This window comes from Macaca fascicularis, chromosome 2, assembly GCF_037993035.2.
Source record: "Macaca fascicularis isolate 582-1 chromosome 2, T2T-MFA8v1.1".
Lineage (NCBI taxonomy): Eukaryota > Metazoa > Chordata > Mammalia > Primates > Cercopithecidae > Macaca > Macaca fascicularis.
Window position 1 is genome coordinate 48,386,536 of NC_088376.1, and position 21,441 is coordinate 48,407,976.

The following is a 21,441-nucleotide window of genomic DNA, read 5'->3' on the forward strand; positions in this document are numbered from 1 at the left end:
GAAGGTGGGGCCTCAGCAGGGACCTGCCCCTTTCCACCCAGGAACCTGTGTGCCTCCTGTTGCTGTTCATAGTGACTGGGCTCAGTTCTGACTTTGCTCTGAGGTTGTGGCAGTCATCGACAGCAGGGAGAAGTCATGCAGCAGAAGCAGGCACTTCTGAACCTGCAAGGGCAGGGGTGGCCTTCCCAGGCCCTAAAAGTTTATAAGTATACACTATAAGTCTACTTGAGATCCAAAGGATTTGCCTTTGTGAAGTTTGAAGCAAAAACAAAAGAATCAAAATCTACTGAAGTAGGTTCAGATCCTAAAAAGAAAAAAAAAAAGGCAAAAAAATTAACAAGTATTATAAATAGTAAAGCTTTTTTGCAATCATTTCAGTTTTTTATCAGCCCACCAGAAGCAGCACTAAAGAAAACTGGCATGTTCTCTAAGAGTGAAAATTAAACCTATTTTGCTCCTTCATAACTGTAGTTGAAGGAAAGTGAAATTAATGATAGCATTGTTACAGAAGAAAAGAAAAGGAAAAATAAGAAGAAAGGCTGAATGAAGGAAGACAATGGTCAGGCTAAAATGTTAATATTGACACAAGCAATACAAGCATCTGTAAAAGGAAAAAATTGAGAACCACATCTGAAGGCTCTGAAATAGATACTAAGGAATCCCAAAAGCAACCTTTAAAGGTAAAGAAAAATTGGGAAAAAACCTGAAATATTCAGCTTTCCTAAAGTCAGAACAGAGAAAAAAAGAAACAGCTCTGAAAATGCAGAATTCCTGGCTTCCAAACCAAAAGCAAACAAAATGTCTCGAAGGACACATTTTAAAATCTTTAAAAGTCTACAAAGAAAACAGAGGTATAACATCTTTTAAGATTATAATTAGCTAAACAAGGTTATGTTTTACCTGTTTCACAGCCACAAATGTTTTAAACGGGTTTTTAATTGCTCAAGACTTAGAAATCTCTACTGAAGAGGAAAAGGATACTGAAGATATAAAAGATGATGCTCTAAAATAAGGAAGCATTAAAAAAACATAAAAAGAAATATAATACAGGAAAGGTTATCCATTAAGAGTACTATCAAAGTAAGTATATGGTATAAATCCTATTGTCATTGGCAATTGATATTACACTCCATATAGTTGTTATATTTTTGTTTCATGTTCCCATTGTTTGTTATTTTCATATAAAAACAAATGATTTTTGTAGATTGGAATTTTTTTAGTAAATTGATTAATTGTAGAATATTTTGTGGATTTTTTTCTACGTAAAAAGTCAGGTTTATAGAATAAAGTCATTTGTCTTCTTTTTGTTTAAATTCTATGCCTTTCATTACTTTTTGTGTTCTTTTTAAATTATTATTATTATTATTATTATATTATTATTTTGTAGGAATAAGGTCTCATTAGTTTGCCCAGACTGGTCTGCAACTCCTGCCTTGGGTGATCCTCCCACCTCAGCCTCCCACAGTGCTGAGATTAAAGAAATGAGCCACTGCCCTCAATCTCCTTATTCTTTTTTTTTTTTTTTTTTTTTTTTTGTGTGTGTGTGTGTGTGTGTGTTTTATTTTTTATTTTAATTTTTAATTTAAAAATTTTTGTGGGTACACAGTAAGTGTATACATTTATAAGGTGCATGAGATGTTTTGATACAGACATGCAATGTAAAATAATCACATCATGGGGAATGGGGTATCCATCACCTCAAACATTTATCCTTTGTGTTACAAATTATCCAATTACACTCTTTTGGTTATTTTTAAATGTACAATTAGGTTATTATTGACTATAGTCACCCTGTTATGCTATCAAGTAATAGGTCTTATTCTTCCTACTTTTTAAACCCATTAACCGTCCCCACCTCTCCCCAGCCCCCCACTACCCTTCTCAGCCTCTGCTAACCATCCTTCTACTTCTATGTCCATGAGTTCCATTGTTTGATTTTTATCAATCTACTTATTCTCATCTTATTCAATTGTCTTGGACTTCCAGTATGATGTGTAATGAAATGTAAAAGTGGACTTACATTCTCTTAGGAGACATATGCTTAATATTTTCACTATTAAATATGTTGTTATATGAAGACTTTTCATAAATGTTCTTTATAAATTAGAAGTCCCATTCTATATAATTCATTGATTTTTTTCTTAAACAGTTTATCGATTGCCAAATGTTATTTTTGCATTGATTGAAATAGTCTTATGACTAAAGGAGACCACTTTTTAAAATTTGTGATATCATTGTGTGAATTAGAATAATGGATTTTTAAATATTAAGACAAATGTATAATACTGACATAAATCTAATTTTTCACTGGATATTTTCCTTTTTGTATTTTGATGAATTTGATTTTCTAAAATTTTGTTTTGTTTTATTTATAAAACATTTAACTTTGTAATTTTCTTTTAAAATTCTTGTGAGATTTTTGGATCAGGGTTTTCCTGGCCTCACAAAAGCAATTGGATATTTTTTTCTGCATTGTTTTCTAAAAGAGTTTTGTTTGTTTAACATCAGTATTTCTTTTTTAAATATTTGATAGACTTCATCAGTGAAGCCATCTAGGTCAAGAGATTTTTGTGGAAAGGTTTTCCTTTAGGATTTCATTGTTTTAGTAGATATGGGGTATTTAGATTGTCTTTCTTCTTGGGTCAGTTTTTGCAATTTGTGTTATCTAAAGAACTTGTCCATTTCATCTGTTGCGTCTAATGGTGTAAAATTATTCATAATATTCACCTAAATTTTTAGTGTCTTTAAGATCTTTGTAATATTTTATTTCATTCCTAATATTGTTAATTGATATTTCACCTATTTTTCATTTTCAGTCTTGCCATGTATGTATAAAATATCTTAATATTTTCAAAAAAACTCATTTTTTCTTCATTGATTTTTATTGTTTTTACATTTTCCAGTTCAGTGATTTCTGGTCTTTTCTTTATTGTATCTTTTCTCCTACCAATTTAAGTTTGTTTTACTCTTACTTTTCCATCTTCTTGATATGAAAACTTAGATTATTAAGTTTAACATGCTTTATTTTTCTAATGTAAGTATTTAACACTATAAGTATCTAAGCACAATCTTGATATGTTTTATTATTAATGTTTGTTTCAAAATTTTCTAAATTTCTGATTATTTCTTTTTAGTCTAATGGTTTTTAAATATCTTGCTTGATTTCAAATATTTAGGGTGATATTTAACTTTATGATAGTCACAAATATATTCTGTATAGTATTACTCCTTAAAATGTCTTGAGAATTGTGTTTTTTCTCTTAAGGATATTGTCTATTCACGTACACTCGAAATAATTTGTTTTCTGTACTTGTTGGATTGGGTGCTTTGAAATGTCTACTAAGCCTAGTTCTCTTAAGTAAGGTACTAAAAGAGGTTGTTAAAGTTTCCAATTATGAGTGTAGATCTATATGTATCTCCCATTATTTGGTTAATTTTTGAGCTATATGCTTTGAAGTTCTACTGTTAAATTTATTTCTGTATTTGATGAATTGACTCTTTTTATCATTATGAAATGTTTATCTATTGTACTACTCTATTTATGTCTGTTTTGTATGATATTAATGTAGTTAATGTAGTTACTACAGCTTCGTTATGATTAATATTTGCATTTATGTGTGTGTGTATGTATATATATATTTCTTCTCTTCTAAATAACATATAGTTATGTCATGCTTTTGTGTTGTGACATTTTACTTTTAATTAGAGAGTTGCATAGAACATAAGAATAATGAGATTGAAGCTATAATAAAAAGTATCCCAACAAAGAAAAGTCCACAACCTGATGGCTTTGCTGTTGGATTCTAGTAAAGATTTAAAGAAGAAATAATACCAATCTTACTCAAGTTATTCTGAAAAATAGAAGAGGAGGCAACACTTCTAAACTCATTCTATGAGGCCAACATTATCCTGATACCAAAACCAGACAAAGACACATCAAAAAAGGAAAAATACAGGTCACTATGCTTGATGAACATTGGTGCAAAAATCCTCAACAAATAACTAGCAAACTGAATTCAACAATGCATTAAAAAGAAAAGATCATTCATCATGACCAAGTAGGATTTATCTCAGGGATGCAAGGATGGTCCAATGTATGCAAATCCATCAGTATCATACATCACATCCACAGAATACAGGACAAAATCCATATGATGATTTTAATTGATGCTAAAACAGTCCTTTATAAAATTCAATTTCTTCCATAATAAGAACCCTAAAAGAACTAGGCATAGAATGAACATACCTCAACACAATGAAAACCATTTATGACAGACCCACAGATGGTATCATATTGAATAGGGAAAAAGTGAAATCCTTTCCTCTAAGATCTGGAACAAGACAATAATGTCCCCTTTCACCACTGTTATTCAATACAGTACTGAAAATCTCACTAGAGTATTCGGATAAGAGAAAGATATTTAGGCCATGCTAAATGGAAAAGAAGAAGTCAAATGATCCTTGTTTGCAGATGATATGAACTTATATTTGGGAAAACTTAACTACTCCACCCGAAAACTATTGTAACTGATAAACAATTCAGTAAAGTTGCAGAACACAAAGTCAACATATAAAAATCAATATCATTTCTATATACTAAAAGAAATTAATCTGAAAAAATCAAGAAAATAATCTCATTTACAATAGCTACAAATAAAGTTAAATAACTTTGCATTTAACTTAATCAAATAAGTGAACAATCTCTATAAATAAAAACTATAATGATGGAAGAAATGGATCAGGACAAAAAAATGGAAAGATATTCTATTCAATGAACTAGAATAATCAATATTGCTAAAATATTTATACTACCCAAAGCAGGTTAAAGAGTCAAGGCAATCCCTATCAAAATAACAATGACATTCTTCACAGAAATATAAAAATTAATCCTGAAATTTTTAAAGAACCAGAAAAGACCCAGAATAGTCAATGCTATCCTGAGCAAAAAGTACAAAATTGGGGCCAGGCACAGTGGCTAATGCCTGTAATCCCAGTGCTTTGGGAGTCCAAGGCAGGAGGATTGCTTGAGGCTAGGAGTTCAAGAGCAGCCTAGGCAACAACGTGATAACCCATCATTACAAAATAAAAAATTGGTGGCAGCGGTGCATGCCTGTAATGCCAATTATTTGTGAAGCTAAGGTGTGAGGATTTCTTGAGCTCAGGACTTTGAAGGCTACCATGAGCCATAATCATACCATTCCACTGCACCCTGACCAACAGAGCAAGAGCCTGTCTCAAAAAATTATATATATATATTATATATATATATTATATATATATATAACATATGTGTGTGCACATATATATATACACACACGCATATATATATATAACATATTTAAAAGTACATAACTGGAGGGTTCACTAGATAACTTCACATTACACTACAAAGCTTTAGTAACCAAAATAGCATGGTACCTCCATAGAAACAGACCATAGACCAATGGAACAGAAAGGAGAATCCGGAAATAAATCCATGTATCTACAGTGAACTCATTTTTAACAAAGGTGCCAAGAATGTAGACTGAGGAAAGGACAGTTTCTTCAATAAATAGTACTGGGAAAAGTGGATATCCATAAACAGGAACATACAATTTAAACTCTCTCTCTCCCCATTTACAAAAATCAAATCAAAATGGGTAAGACTTAAATTTGAGACCTCAAGATATTAAAAAACTAAAATAAAACACTGGGGAAATTCTCTAAGACACACGTTGAGCAATGATTTCTTGAGTAATACCCTACAAGCATAGTCAACCAAAGCAAAAATAGACAAATGGGATCACATCAAGTTAAAAAGTTTCTGCACAATGAATAAAACAATCAGCAAGGGGAAAGATAACTCAGAGAATGGGAGAAAATATTTGCCAGCTACCCCTCTGACAGGGGATTAATACCCAGAACAAATTATGAGCTTAAACAACCCAACAGGAAAAGAAATTAATAGTCTTATTTTAAAATTCATCTAAAGATAGCAATAGACATATCTCAAAATATAACATACAAATGGCAAAGAAGTGTTTGAAGTAGTGCTCAGCATCATTGATGATCAGGGAAATGCAAATCAAAACAACAATGAGATATCATCTCTTCTCAGTTAAATGGCTGTTACCCAGAAAACAGGCAATAACCAATGCTATCAAGGATGTGGAGAAAAGGGGACCCTCTTACACTGTTAGGGGGAATGGAAAACACCATGGAAATTCTCAAAAAACTAACTTGAAATAACTATTGAAATGCCATATGATTCAGCAATTACAAGGATAAGTATGTACCTAACAAAAGGAAATCAGTATGTCAAAGATATATTGGCACTCACATGTTTATTGGAGCACTGTTCACAATAGCCAAGATTTGGAAGCAACCTAAAAGTCCATCGACAGATGAATAGATTATAAAAATGAAGTACATATACACAATGCAGTATTATTGAGTCATAAAAAAGAATGAGATCTTGTCATTTCCAACAACATAGATGGAACTGGAGACATTCTGTTAAGTGAAATAAGCCATATACACAAAGGCAAACTTCATATGTTCTCCCTTATTTGTGAGAGGTAAAAATTAAAGTAGCTGAATTCATGGAGATATAGAGTAGAATGATGGACACCAGAGGCTAGAAAGGGTAGTGGTTTCAGGGAAGTGGGGATGATTAATGGATTCAAAAATGTAGTTAAATAGAATGAATATGAATTACTATTTGACAGCACAATATGGTGATTACACTCAACAATAATTTATTGTATGTTTAAAATATCTATATGAGTACAATTGGATTGTTTGTTACATAAAAAGAATAAATGATGAGGTGATGTGTACTCAAGTTACCCTGATGTGTATATTACATATTGTATGCCTACATCAAAATATTTCATGTATAGCATATATATATATATACACCTACTATGTAGTCACAAAATTAACAACAAAAAAAAGAAAGTTTTCAGGACCTCGGGCAAAGACATAAAATGTACTACAAATGTAAGAGAATCTGAATACATCAATTTACTTTAAAAATACAAAAAAAAAGAATTTAACATCATGGATAATTTTCAAGAAACAGGGAATTAAAATAAAAACCAAAAAACTTAAGAAATTGCAAACCAACTTGTCCTTTAAGTTTCAAGATTAAAGCAAAACACTTTTTAATGTGTCAGAAGTCAGAAAATACTTGTAAAAGATTTCCAAGGAATCTACTAAAGGATTAGCTTCACCCAACCAAAAATGATTGACAATACAATGTAAACAGATTAATGGGTAAGTATTTTATATATTTACTTTTAAAGCCAAGAGTAAAACAAGGGTAGGTCCATAGACTGAAGAACAGTCAACATTGTTTTGATGAAGAGATAATGCACCTAATAAGATGGAAACAGGAAAAAAAGAGGAAGTAGAAAAATATAAATTGAGTATCTTGTAAGAGAATAGACTGAATTCAAAGGATACATTTTAAATTGACAGAAAGTAAAAGGTTAAATAAGAAAAAGGAATTTCAAAGGTCTGCAAAAAGCATTAATACATTAAAACTACCAGAATTGAAAGACAAACTTTCCTAAAAACCCAAAGAAATTAGAGGTATAAAAACAAAGATAATCAAATAGAAAAAGAAACACAAAATACAAAATAATATAAACTACATATAAAATATAAAATAAATATAAAATATAAATATAAAATATAAATATAAAATAATATAAACAGTAATTAGAACATAATATAGCAGAACTGAGATCAAACATGAGAATAATAACAAATAGGAATGGGTCTATTTAAAGGAAAAGGTTTTAAAATTGGTTCATAAAACGAAATCTAACTCTATGCTGTTTTCAAGAGACACATTAAAATATAGTGATTCATATAGATGAAAAATAAGAAAATCCATAAAGATTTACCAGACAAACGAAACAAAAAGAAAACAGAATTTGCAATTCTGATATCGAAGTAGACTTCAACCTAAAGAGTATTAAATGAAACAGAAAGGGCACACTTTATAATGTTAAAAACCACCTTCTAAAATGCAGATAGCTGTTGAGCCTATCATTTGGCAAACAAATAATAAATATCCATATTAAACAAAAACGGGGGAAGATGCAATGATAATTAGGAACATGCTGATAATAGGTGACAACACTTCATTCTCACATGAGACAGGCAAGTGAACAAAACTAATTTGGGATGTAAAATTTTTATAAGACATAAGGTACATGTTTTGAATATATATAGAACACTACGCTGTGATAATACAGAATGTACCAGCTTCCAAGCACTCATGGAGCTTTCATGAAAATGGATCATGTACTAGACACAAGGAAAATATGAAGAGTTTTCACAGAACAGAAATATTATGAACAATATTCAATTATCACAATAAAAGGAATTATAATTAAAAAAGAAACTATCATACTTAATAATATAATATTAATAAATGTTTAGTAACTCTACAATTAATATATAAAATGCTTACCCATCCATCTATTTACGTTGTTCTTTCAGCCGCCTTTTGATTGCTTGAAGCTCATCTTTTAGTAGGTACCTTGGAAACAATAGCTTCCTTTATAAATCAATTTTTAATAAATCATCTTATTTTATTGCTTATCAAGATAATTGGTTTTGATGCACATTAGTATGTTTAAAAATATTCTCAGTTATTTCTACACACTTATGTATAAGACAACAAAATAAGAGTAATCATTAAATAATTAAAAATGTAGTAGCAGTAATATGACAAATATTGTGAGATTAATGGATGCATCGGATCAAAATATCTTATATATTTTTATGAAAATAATATAGAATTGTGAGATAGTTATACAAATTATTCCAATGTAATATGTTATGAGGTAAGGACTTTGTGGTAAAAAAAAAAAAAAAAAACCTGGTTTAAATCTTAGTTAATAAGAAACTCATTTTCTATACTCACAGAAGTAAAGTTTCTATCCTGGTCTTTTGCTTAGTACATGGTGTAAATGGCATTGAATACTGTTGCGATCGTTTTCTAAATATAATGAGCTAACATACACCCAAAAATACTATGGTACCAAAGCGGTGTAGTCAGAAATAGAACACTTTATGAAGGTGACAGACTGCGGCACGCAGAGTTCTTCAGCGGAGAAAACATAAATAACCCTAGCTAGATTAAGTAGGAGGAACTTATTTCCAGGTATTAGTAACATATGTTTGTAAAGGGTGGTATAAGATTATAACTGAAACTTCTTAGGGATATTCTCAGAATCGTTGCAGAACTAACCTGAAAAAGCAGCAATTGCTACCACTGACACAAAAGCTACCCTTTACCTTCCCCCAAAAATAGAGCCATCCATTTTCAACTGCATATGGATGTGTCTTTTTATTGACAAAACCTGTCTGTTTCTGTGTCCTGGCAGCATACAAAGTCTGGAAAGTGTGAGTTTGGAGTTGCACAAACTGACACTTTCCAGAATTCTTATGCTGCAAGGACACAGAAAGGTTTTGTTAAAGTGTGACTTTGGAGTGAGTCTGTGTGAAAGTACATTGAAAATGTGGTATCTCCACACTGTGGAGCATAATCAGAATATAGAAAAGGTAGTCAAAACTTTTGGGACTGTTACAAATAACAGTAGACAACTACAGAGGAAAACACTATCACTGCTAGTTGAAATTCTGCCCTAGAGCAATGATGCCCCATATTGCAAGGAAACATCTGTTCAGTTTGATGGGTATAAATCATATTGTGAAGGCAGTCCAATCAGTTGAATGCCATTACAGTTTTGAATTATATAATTGATTGCTCTGAATTTCTGCAGGCCATGCAATCATATAATGATTTGACTTTCCAAATACTTTTCCTTGAGCAAAGAATGTTCATGCCAACTTAAAACTCTCGTGTAACTTACATTATTGATATAAATCAATACCTTGGTACTTTGGTTTACACACTCCAATCTTTCAGTTTTTATTAAGTTCAGATAGCATCATTAGCCTCATCAACTCTACGGTCCTGAGAATGTTTCTAGAGTATTACATCATTAGGAAAATGCTATCCTCTGAGTTACTTCATTAGAAAGTTATTGATCTTGTTTGATGATGAATTGTTACTTCTCTCAAAGTTTGAAAGTCCTACTATCTCAACAAATTAGACCACTTTTGGCAATCTTTATTATTTGCATCAAGATTTTGTCTTGTTGCATTTTTTGCGTTAATTTTTATTTTTTTAATTTTATGTATATTATCCATGTTGAATTTTTTTTAAAAAATTACAGCAGCAAGACATTTATTTTAGAAACATTATTGATGTAATATTGCACGAAAAATTCTTTAAAACTCATTATGTCACTTAACGAAACTTCCCTAAGTTATTTGTAGATGTTTGAGTAATTTAAAACTTAATTAAAAGTGAAAATGCTAATTGTTTTTACAATTTCAGCTTTTATCATAGATTAAAGGGTACGCATACAGGTTTGTTACATGGGTATACTGCGTGATGCTGAAGCTTGGGTCACCCAGGTAGTAAGCACAGTACTCAACCGGTTGTTCTCAGCCCACACTCCCTTCCCATCCTCTCTTATCTAGTGATCCCCAGTGTCTATGCTTGGGGTCCCAACCATCCCATCACCCAGGCAGAAAGCACAGTGCCCAGTAGGTTGTTCTCAGCCCACACTCCCTTCTCATCCTCTCTTACCTAGTGGTCCCCAGTGTCTATTGCTTTCATCTTTACATTAAAGTGTATTCAGTATTTAGCTCCCACTTTAAGTGAGAATATGCTATATTTGGTTTTCTGTTCTTGCATTAGTTTACTTAGGATAGTGGCCTCCAGCTCCATCCATATTACTGCAAAGGGCATGATGAGGCTTCTTATTTAAATTATAATGAATAAGTCCAAAGATTTATATAAAAATAATCTAATTCTGGCCTTAATATTTTGAGCCCCCTTATAAGAATGTTATTAAACATTCCTAATCATTCCCTCCATAGTCACTTCATCTTTCTGCCATAGTTCACACTCCAGGAATTGCTATTATTTATATCTTTCCTGCCCTTTAGAGCCACTACAGTCAAACAAAAATATTGTATCAAAATCATAAATGAGAAGAAAGTCAATACGATTGACTTCAACTATAGGAAAAATTTCAGTTTGTTCACACACACACACACACACACACACATTTATATGCACATAATAAGCCCTAAGGATAGTTGAACTAAAGCCATTTCATTTAAGAAAATTCCGCTTTCCCAGATGATATGCTAATGAACCAAGTAAGCAGTTCTAAGTCATTGATATCACATCATTCAGCACACAATTTCCAAAAACAAGTTAATGAACCAGTTTTTGAAAATCATTTAGAAGAGACACAGTTTGACACGTACCAATGAAGCCAGTTCATTTGCTTGCTAAAATAGACTCTATCTTGGGTCCTTTCTAAACTAAAGCTAGTTTGACTTTGGCTGTCATCGGAAATAGCATAAAAATAAAAATGAATAAATGCATTCCTAGGCTGTTGAGAGGACTGTTTTTTTCTATTAGCATAACAAACCATATTCAAATGACCACTTATATCACCATAAGAACTAAATGCCTGATGAAAAAGTTTAAACAAAGCATGTGCCTCTCATTTACTTAAATGTCCTGGAAGTAATTCAAAGACCCTCTGTAAGAAGAAAATGGCTTTCCTCACTCTGAGGTATTGGTGTATTATTTGTTTTTACTGTGTTTGCGTACATCCTTCCCTGTCTCTGGTGGTTTATGTTTATGTGGAGACAAAAGAAGCTTGGAATATTTTAGTCTATTGTTTCTCATACACATTCTCTAAGACAAATACTATGTGAATTTTATTGCACTTATCGGTGCCTCAATTCAGAGTTTCTACCTAAAATACTTTTAGAAAAATCCAGAAGGAAATATTCCCTGCATATATAAATCATTTTTTCTATCATCCATCATTATATCTCCTCTCTCCTAAACAGTTTCATGCTTCCTTACTGTTACTATCTATAGCCATTTTTGGTAATCCAAGAATTTATCACAAAAAAGATTCAATTTCTGAAAACACAAATATTGCAACCTCTAACCAGAAGCTCCTTCCTTTTAATTTTCTCAATGACTTTACTTACATGTTACCCATTGTTAATCTAATCTAGACAAAACCATTTATAGATATCTGCTCCATTGCTGTCACATAGCTTTCAGTCTAGTGAGAGACATTGAATAGTAAACAATTCTATTACAATATGATTCAGTGCTGTGATAAGCTAGCATTTTCTCAGGTCTTGTGGTTTTTATTTACTTAATACCTCCCAAATTCATCTAATAATTTTCCCTCTTTACTATATGTTTTTAAAACATCACAGCCATCTTTTGCCTGGATGATTCTGACAGTTCCTCAGTGAACCTTCTTGACTTAGAGATATGTGTTCAATCCATTTCTCATGGAGCAGCCAGAATAATCTATTTAATAGAAACATCTTTTACTCCTTGCTTAAAATATTTCATTGTGGTCATCCCATTAATACTGAATTAAAGAACTAATTTTTTAACATGATTTATTAGACCCATGGGACATTTCTTTTACTGTCCTGTCTCTTTATCCTCACCTTGTTTCCTGCCCCCAGTTGTAATATGTAATCTACAGTCTAGCCATGCTGCATTGTTTTGGATGAATTATGTTTCATACTCAGCAACAATGCACATACCATTTCTCTGATTGAAACACACTTCCCATAATCAGCTTCCCCAACTTCTAGTTAACTTTTCTTTTGTTTGGCCTCAGAATTTTCATGCACTGGTGGGAAAGGTTGTGTTTTATTGTGTTTATTGCATTTTTCAGCCAGGTTGGAGTCCAGGATCATACATAAGCTAAATTTTGCACAGATTTATGTCTTTAAATGGAAAGTCCTATGAATGAATAATTAATGTCCATGCTTTTAAATAAAAAGTGCTTGGATATGGAATCTGTCTGAAAGAAATACCCCAGCCTTACTTTTTTAAAATTTTATTGGGTAACAATTACATTTCTGGCTCTAGCAATACCCAAGATACCTTGCTTTTGAAATCTCTTCAAAAGCAAATAAACCTAGGTTTATTTCTTTTTCTCTTTCATAGCTATTTTCATTGATTGGTAAGAGGTATTAGGTTCACTATTTAAATTTGTAATTTCTGTTGTTTTTACTTCCATTGTCCAACTAAACTATACAAACTAAATTGTGGGATTCATGTAGCTAACCCATGCTAAGTACCTACCATGTACAACATGGGCCTCTATTTATTCTGAATGTCTTAATCACATAAGTATCATCCTTGGATTTAAATTTCAGATTGCTAGACTGTCACTACCATTCATAGAGGTAGAGTTTAATAAAGAAAACATGAGAAAATAACAGGAGTCTTAATTATGAAGGGAGCATGCCTTCTCTTTGGGTTCACTAAAGAAAAAAAATGTATTGAAGTTATTACAAACCAAAGACTAAAATAGGAATTTGAAACATGTGTGCACAGTAGAGTCTTTTTCTAGAAACTGGATTTTCTTATGAAGTCTAGTGGAATTTGCTTTAAAAACATGTTTAATTAGTTTTACCTTCAAAATAGGGGCAGTGTGAAGTAACATGGGCATAAAACAATTGTAAAGGAAAATATGCTATAGTTAAACCGGAGGAAGAGAGAAAATTCCTTAGCACAACATTTAAGATCTTAGAGAACAGAGTAGGTAGATATGAAAGAGATAAATAAATGAACCTGGATCTAGTTGCTTTTGAAGATATTTTAAAAAAAAAATGTCCTAGGTATTACTAGAGCCACGAGTGTAATTATTACCCAAAGAAAAATGTAAAAAGTCAGGCTGGAGTGATTCTTCTAGAGGGATCCCAGATCCAATAAAGCATGTGGAGTCATATTATTAAGGCGTAGATTGTACAGTGAGAGCAATTGGTGAACAAGCTCTTGAAGACTGAGACAGTGTTGCAAAGTGGTTACATAAAAGACTGACTGGTTTAAGAAGTAAACAAATGGGAGTATCAGAAAAAGTATTAATATATTTTTGAAGTGTTTCACATGACACAGTTACTGCGGTTGTTTATACAGATACTGCCTGTGTCCTGAGGAAATGTACAATATAAATTTTGAAAATAGAAATTTAAAGGATGTGATATGTACTAAGTATAGAACATGAAATATGCTGAAATTGATCTTGGCAGTACTACAATACATTGAATGCTGTATTAGATTAGTTATTAGTCTAATTGAAAAATGGCCCCTGTATGCTATTGCGCAGCTCAAGGAAGTAAAGAAAGGAAAGATTATCTTTAAACTGCAGATAATTGTTCACTTGTATGCAAATGAATTCATACTTATTACTGAATTCACTCACAAGAAAAAAAAAATGTAAAGGATATGCCATCAAATAGATGTTTGAGCCTGAAAGCAAAAGCTAAGTTGAAGGAGGGCAGGAAGTACTGGTACCCAAGCAAGAGGCCAACATAAACAGGTTACATGGAGAAAAATGCAGATGATTGTCTTCTCAAAAGGAATACATCAGAGGAAAATAACACCCAAGTTACGTATCTCACAACTGCAGAAGATATAGTGGAAGAATGATTATCATACTCCTAGTGACGATGAGCAAGTAACTTGTTTCAATAACGCTCTTTCTCCCCAAAACATGACCATGATATATGAAAAACAAAATGATAAAACAAGAAGGTATCCAGATCAAAAATGATACACACATCTGTTAATCTTTTATACTGCCATCAGCAGTAGATTAACCTATTAGTACCTACTTAATTGCTTAAAACAACACAAACTTGTTGCATTAATTTCTGTAGATTTAAAATCCAACACAAGTCTCATTGGATTAAAAATCAAGGTGACAGGAGGGCTATCTGTCTTTCTGGATATTCTAGGGAATAATCCATTTCTGAGCCTTTTCCAGTTTCTGGAGGATGGCTGTATTTCTTGGCTCAAAATCACCTCTTCTATCTTCAAATCCAGCAACAGTGAGTGTAGTCCTTTTCACAACATGTCAATTTGATCTTCTCTTCCTTCACACTTTTAAGGACTCTTAGGATTACTGGGGCCCACCCAGAAGATACAGGATAATTTTCCTATTGTCAAGTCAGCTGATTGGCAACTCTAATTCCCCCTTGACATGTATTATAACATATCAGCAAGTTCTGGGGATTAAGATTTAGACATCTTGGGGGAAGGGTGCTATTTTGTTTTCCAAAATAGACGCTTCTGTGTAATAGCAGTAGAACAAAGGCTAAGCAAGGTTAATATGGGCATGAAGGCAGTGGCAATTAGGGAGAATAATATAATAAGCACTACCACAAACAGGATTATTCAAATAGCCAACAAGCATACAACATTGTGTTCAACTTCATTCATAATTAGATAGATAAATAAATAAAATTAAAATAATATGCCTAACTATCTTTTCTTTTTTTTTTGAGACAGAGTCTCACTCTGTTACCCAGGCTAGAGTGCAGTGGCACAGTCCTGGTTCACTGCAGCCTCCACCTGTCAGGTTCAAGTGATTCTGGTGACTCAGACTGTAGCCGGGATTACAGGTGTGAAGCACCATGCCTGGCTAATTTGTTTTGCTATTTTTAGTAGAGATGGGGTTTCATTATGTTGGCCATGCTGGTCTCGAACTTTCGGCCCACCTAGGCCTCCCAAAGTGCTGGGATTACAGGTGTGAGCCACTGTGCCCAGCACACCCTGGCTAAAATTTTTAATGTTTTACAGTTTCAAATATTGGTGACGGCATGAAGCATGAGAATTTTAAGCACCCATTTGGGGAGTGTCTGTCAGGGATACCTGCACCAGCATGTAACCAGTACAAGCATTTAGGAAAAAAACAGGCATTATTTAATAAGTTGAAGATATATAAACATACTTTGTTTTACTGCACTTTGCTTTTTCACACTTTGCAGATATTGCATTTTTCACAAACTGATCATTTGTGGTGATCCTGCATTCAGCAACTCTATTAGGAACATTTTTCAAAAGCAGATGCTCACCTTGTGTCTGTGCCATATTTTGCAGTTGCTGCAATATTTCAAACTTTACATTATTAATATATCTGTCACAGTACTTTCTGATTAGTGACCTTTGACATTACTATTGTAGTTATTTTGGGATGACACAAGCTGTTACTATATAGGATGGCAGACTTATTCAACAAATGCATGTATTCTTGTGAGTCCACTGACCAGACCTTTCTGCAATGTAAAATATGTTCTTATTGTCTTTGTGAAAAGTAAATTGACTGTAAATGTCTAGATTTATTTCTGAGTTCTCTAGTTTGTTTTTATCACATAGCATTACTCCGATCTTCTCTTCTGTTCCCTCTTTAAAATGTCCCAAAATAGAGAACCCAATTCTATGGGTTCTATTTATATGCTTATATGTCTATGTGTCTGTTTATATGCCAGTACTATGTTGTTTTGTTTACTATGGCTTTGTAGTATATTTTGAAGTCAGATAGTATGATGTCATCAGCTTTATTGTTTTTATTCAGGAATGCTTTGGCGATTTAGGGTCCTTTGTGGTTCTATATAAATTTTAGATTTTTTTTTTTTGTTTATATGAAGAATGTCATTGTATTGGTCTTTTGATAGAAATTGCATTGAATTTGTGGACTGCTTTAGGTGATATTGACATTTTAATGATATTAATTCTTTCAATTCATGAACTTGAGATATATTTCCATTTTTTGTCTATGATATTAAATTTTTTTCATCAGTGTTTTATAGTTTTTATTTTAAGATATTTAATTCCTTTGGTTAAATTTATCCCTAGGTATTTTACATATTTGCACCTATTGTAAATGGAAGCAATTTCTTTTTCAGTTTGTTCGCTAATGCAGTATATAAATACTTGTTGATTTTGCATCCTAAAACTTTACTGAATGTATTGGTTCTAATAGTTTTTTTTTTTTTTTTTTTTTTTTTTTTTTCTGGCTGAGGTTTTAGGTTTTTCTTTTTAAAAATATTTTTAAAATGTTTTAATAGAGCTGAGTGTACAAGTGGTTTTTAGTTACATAGATGAATTATATAGCGAGGAATTCTGAGATTTTAGTGCACCTGTCACCTGAGTAATGTACATTGTACCCAGTGTGTAGTTTTATATCAAGTCCCCTCCCATTGTCCCTCTTCTGAGTTTCTAAAGCCCAGTATATCACTCTGTATGCCTTTGTGTACTCATAGCTTAGTTCCCACTTATAAGGGAGAATAGACAGTATTTGGCTTTAAATTCTCGAGTTACATCACTTAGATTAGTGGCCTCCAGCTCCATCCAATTTGCTGAAAAAGACATTGTTTTGTTCCTTTTTATGGTTGAGTGGTATTCCATGGTGTACACATATATGACATTTTCTTTATCCACTCATTGGTTGATAGTCACTTAGGTTGATTCCATGTCTTTGCAATTGTGAATTGGGCTACAATAAACATATGTATACATGTGTCTTTTTCATACAATGATTTATTTTCCTTTGGATAGATAACCAGTAGTGAGATTGCTGGATCAAATGTTAGATTTACTTTTAGTTATTTAAGGAATCTCCATACCATTTTCCATAGAGGTTATACTAATTTACATTCCCACCAACAGTATACAAGGATTCTCTTTTCTCCACATCCATGCTGAAATGTATTCTTTTTTAACTTTTTAATAACGACCATTTTTGCAGGAGTAAGGTGGCATCTCACTGTAGCTTTAATTAGTATTTATCTGATAATTAGTGCTGTTGAGCATTTTTTTCTCATATGTTTCTTGGCCATTTTTATATCTTCTTTTGAGAAATGTCTATGTCATTTGCCCACTTTTTGATAATATTATTTGTTTTTTCCTTGCTGAGTTGTTTGAGTTCCTTGTAGATTCTGAATACTAGTTCTTTGGTCAGTTGCCTAGTTTGCAAACATGTTCTCCCTTTCCATGGGTTGTGTGTTTACTCTGATAATTATATTTTACCGTACAGGGTCTTTTTAAATTTAACCAGTTCTCATTTATTTATTTTCATTTTTGTCCCATTTACTTTTGGAGTCTTAGTCATGAATTCTTTGCCTTGGCCAATGTGCAGAAGAGTTTTGCCAAGGTTATCTTCTAGAATTTTTTTATGGTTTTAGATCTTAGATTTGTCTTTGGTCATCTTGAGTTAATTTTTGCTTAAGGGATCCAGCTTCATTCTTCTACATGTGGCTAGCCAGTTTTGATAGCACCATTTATTAAATAGGGTGTCCTTCCCCAGTTTACATTTTTGTGTGCTTGGTCGAAGACCAGTTGGTTGTCATTTGTCTGTATTTCCAAGTTTTCTGTTCTGTTTTACTGGTCTATGTGACAGATTTTATGACAGAACCAAACTGTTTTAATAACTATAGTCTTGTATTTTAACTTGAAGTCCAGTAAGGTAGTGCCTCCAGGTTTGTTCTTTTTGCTTAGAATTGTTTTGGCTATGTGGGCTCCTTTTTGGTGCCATACGGATTTTAGAAATTTTTTTCTAATTCTGTGAAAAGTGATGTTATTATTTTGATAGGAAGTGTGTTGTATCTATAGATTGTTTTGGGGAATATAACTTCCACAAGAATGATTATTCTAATCCATGAGTGTGGGATGTATTTCCATTTGTTTGTGTCATTTACAATTTCATTCAGCAGTATTTTATGCTTCTCCTTTTAGATATCCTTCACTTCCATTGTCAAGTATATTCCTAGGTTGTTTTTTGTTTTGTTTCTTTTTTTTGTTTGTTTTTTGTTTGTTTGTTGCAGCTATTTTTAAAGGAATTGAGTTTTTGATTTGATTCTCAGCTTGGTCATTGTTGATGTATAGCAGTGCTATTGATTTGTATACATTGATTTTGTAACCTGAGACTTTAATGAATCCATTTATTAAATCTAGAAATCTTTTGGCAGAGTTCTGAGGATTTTCTAGGTGTATGATCCTATCTTCAGTGAACAGCGATAATTTGAATATCTCTTTTCCAATTTGGATACCATTTCTTTATCTTGCCTGATTACTCTAGCTAATACTTACATTATTGTGTTGAACGGAAGTGGTGAAAGTGAGCACCCTTGTCTTATTCCAGTTCTTAGGGGCAATGCTTTCAACTTTCCCTATTCAGTATGATGATTACTATGGGTTTGTCATACATGGCTTTTATTAGTTTGAGGTAAGTCCCTTCTATGCCTACTTGGTTGAGGGTTTTTTCTTTTCAGAAAGGGAAGCTGGATTTTATTGAATGTTTCTTGTGCATTTATTGAGATAAATATATAGTTTTTGTTTTTAATTATATGTATGTGATGTATTACATACATACTTTTATATACTAAATCATCTGCTATGGTTTGGATCCCTGTCTCCATCCAAATCTCCTGTGGAAACTTAATCCCCAAGCTGGGGGTAGTACATGGTGGGATGGAATTGGATCATGGGGATCATTTCTCACGACTGGTTTAACACCATCTTTTTAGTGCTATTCTCATAATACAGTTCTCACGAGATCCAGTTGTTTAAAAGTGTGTAGCATCTCCCACCTCTGTCTCTTTCTCCTGCTCTGAACTATGTGATGTGATGGCTCCCCCTTCACCTTCCACATTGATTGTAAGTTCCCTGAGACCCCCCAGAAACTAATGCCACTATGTTTCCAGCACAGCCTGTGCTGTACTGGAAGCCTCAACTCTTCATTTAATACCAGTGTATGATCACTCTCACACGACTAATGAGCTGGCATTTAAGAAGGTAACCTTCCAACCTGTTAAAACGTGCAAACGCCCATTCAAGGAAAGAGGAATGAGCCATAGTCTCTCCATTGTTTTGCCTTTAATACTAAAATGCCAAAGCCTGTGGATGAAGCCATAAGCTTTTCTGAAGATCATTATTACTTCCTGGAACATTAATTCTTGTATTCCATTTCCAGCAGTCACTGATACAATTCCCTAAATGCTTGGTAAATGTTCAGATGTGAGGTACTGTTCCATTCATCATGTTATAGCCTACTTGGGTTTGGTTTGTTTCATTGTGTTATGATTTTATAGGCCCTGTGAAGTTTACATTTTCAACAGGTTCTATTCTGGTGCATGTTGAGCTTTTGTTTCAAGAATTAGAACTCTTTTTAGCATTATCATGTTATCCGTAAACAGGAATAATTGGACATTTTTTGTCTTCCTAATTTGGATGTCCTTCATTTTTTTTTTTTTTTTTCTCTTAATTGCTCTGGCTAAATCTTCCTCTAACATGGAATTGTTACTAAAGTGTTACTTTTTAGTTACTACTAAAAAGTGGTAAAAGTGGACATCCTTGATCCATTTCAAATCTAAACGAAAATGTTTGTAATTTGTTCCCATTCAGTGTATAATGTGAGATGTGGGTTTGTCGCATATGGCTTTTGTTGTTTTGAGGTATGTTTCATCTATACTGAGTTTGTTGATTGTTTTCATAAAGGGATGTTGTATTTTGTCAAATGAGTTTTCAGCATCTGTTCAAATGATCATCTGGTTTGTGTGTTTGACCCTGTTGATGTGCAGCAGGATAATTAGGGAATCAGAGAGACCGAGGGGTTGAGGAAGAATTATTTAATTATTTAGATGCACCGACCCAATTGGATTAATATCCAAAGGATTAAGCCCCGAAAAAAGAGTCAAGCTACCTTTTAAGCATTTTGTGAGGTCGGGGGAGATCTGTGTAGCAGGAAGCGTATTACAAAAGCGAGAAACAAAGGCAGTTATTCAATTAAGACATGCATTACATTATTTCTTACTTTTCAAGGAACAACATGTTTTACGACTTGAGATTATCTGTCTAGTGACTTTGCATTGGCACAGCTAGAGAAATAGAGTCTTCACAATGCCTGGGAAAGGGAGAGATAAGGCTCACTAGCCACAGAGAGAAAAACCAGCAGTTAATTTTAAAGGACTCCAGCCCTTTCCCTTCCTTAAGGGGAATGGGGTTTTCTTACATACAACTGAGTTTTTGCTTACACAGTCTTTAATTTCTTTTAATTCCTGTTCCAGATGGGATGTGTCACATTTATTGATTTGCATATGTTGATTCATCCTTGCATTCCTGGTATGAATCCCACTTGAACATGGGGAATAATATTTTAATGTGTTATATTTGGTTTACTAATATTTTCTTGAGGAATTTTATTTTTATAATCATCACAGATATTGACATGTGATTTTCTTTTTTTTGTGACTTTGTTGCTTTAGTTTTTGTTTGGTTGTTAGGATAATGCTGGCCTCATAGAATGAATGTAAATAAATGTATTTCTTCCTCTAAAAGTTTCAGAGTAGTTTGAGCAAAATTAATATTAGTTCTTTTTAAAATATTTGGTATAATTCTGCATCAAAGCCATTAGGTCCTGAGATTTCCTTTGATGGAAAAACTTTTATTAATGCTTTCATCTTGTTACTTGTCAGTGGTTTGTTCAGGTTTACTATTTCCACATGGTTCAATCTTGGTTGGTTGTA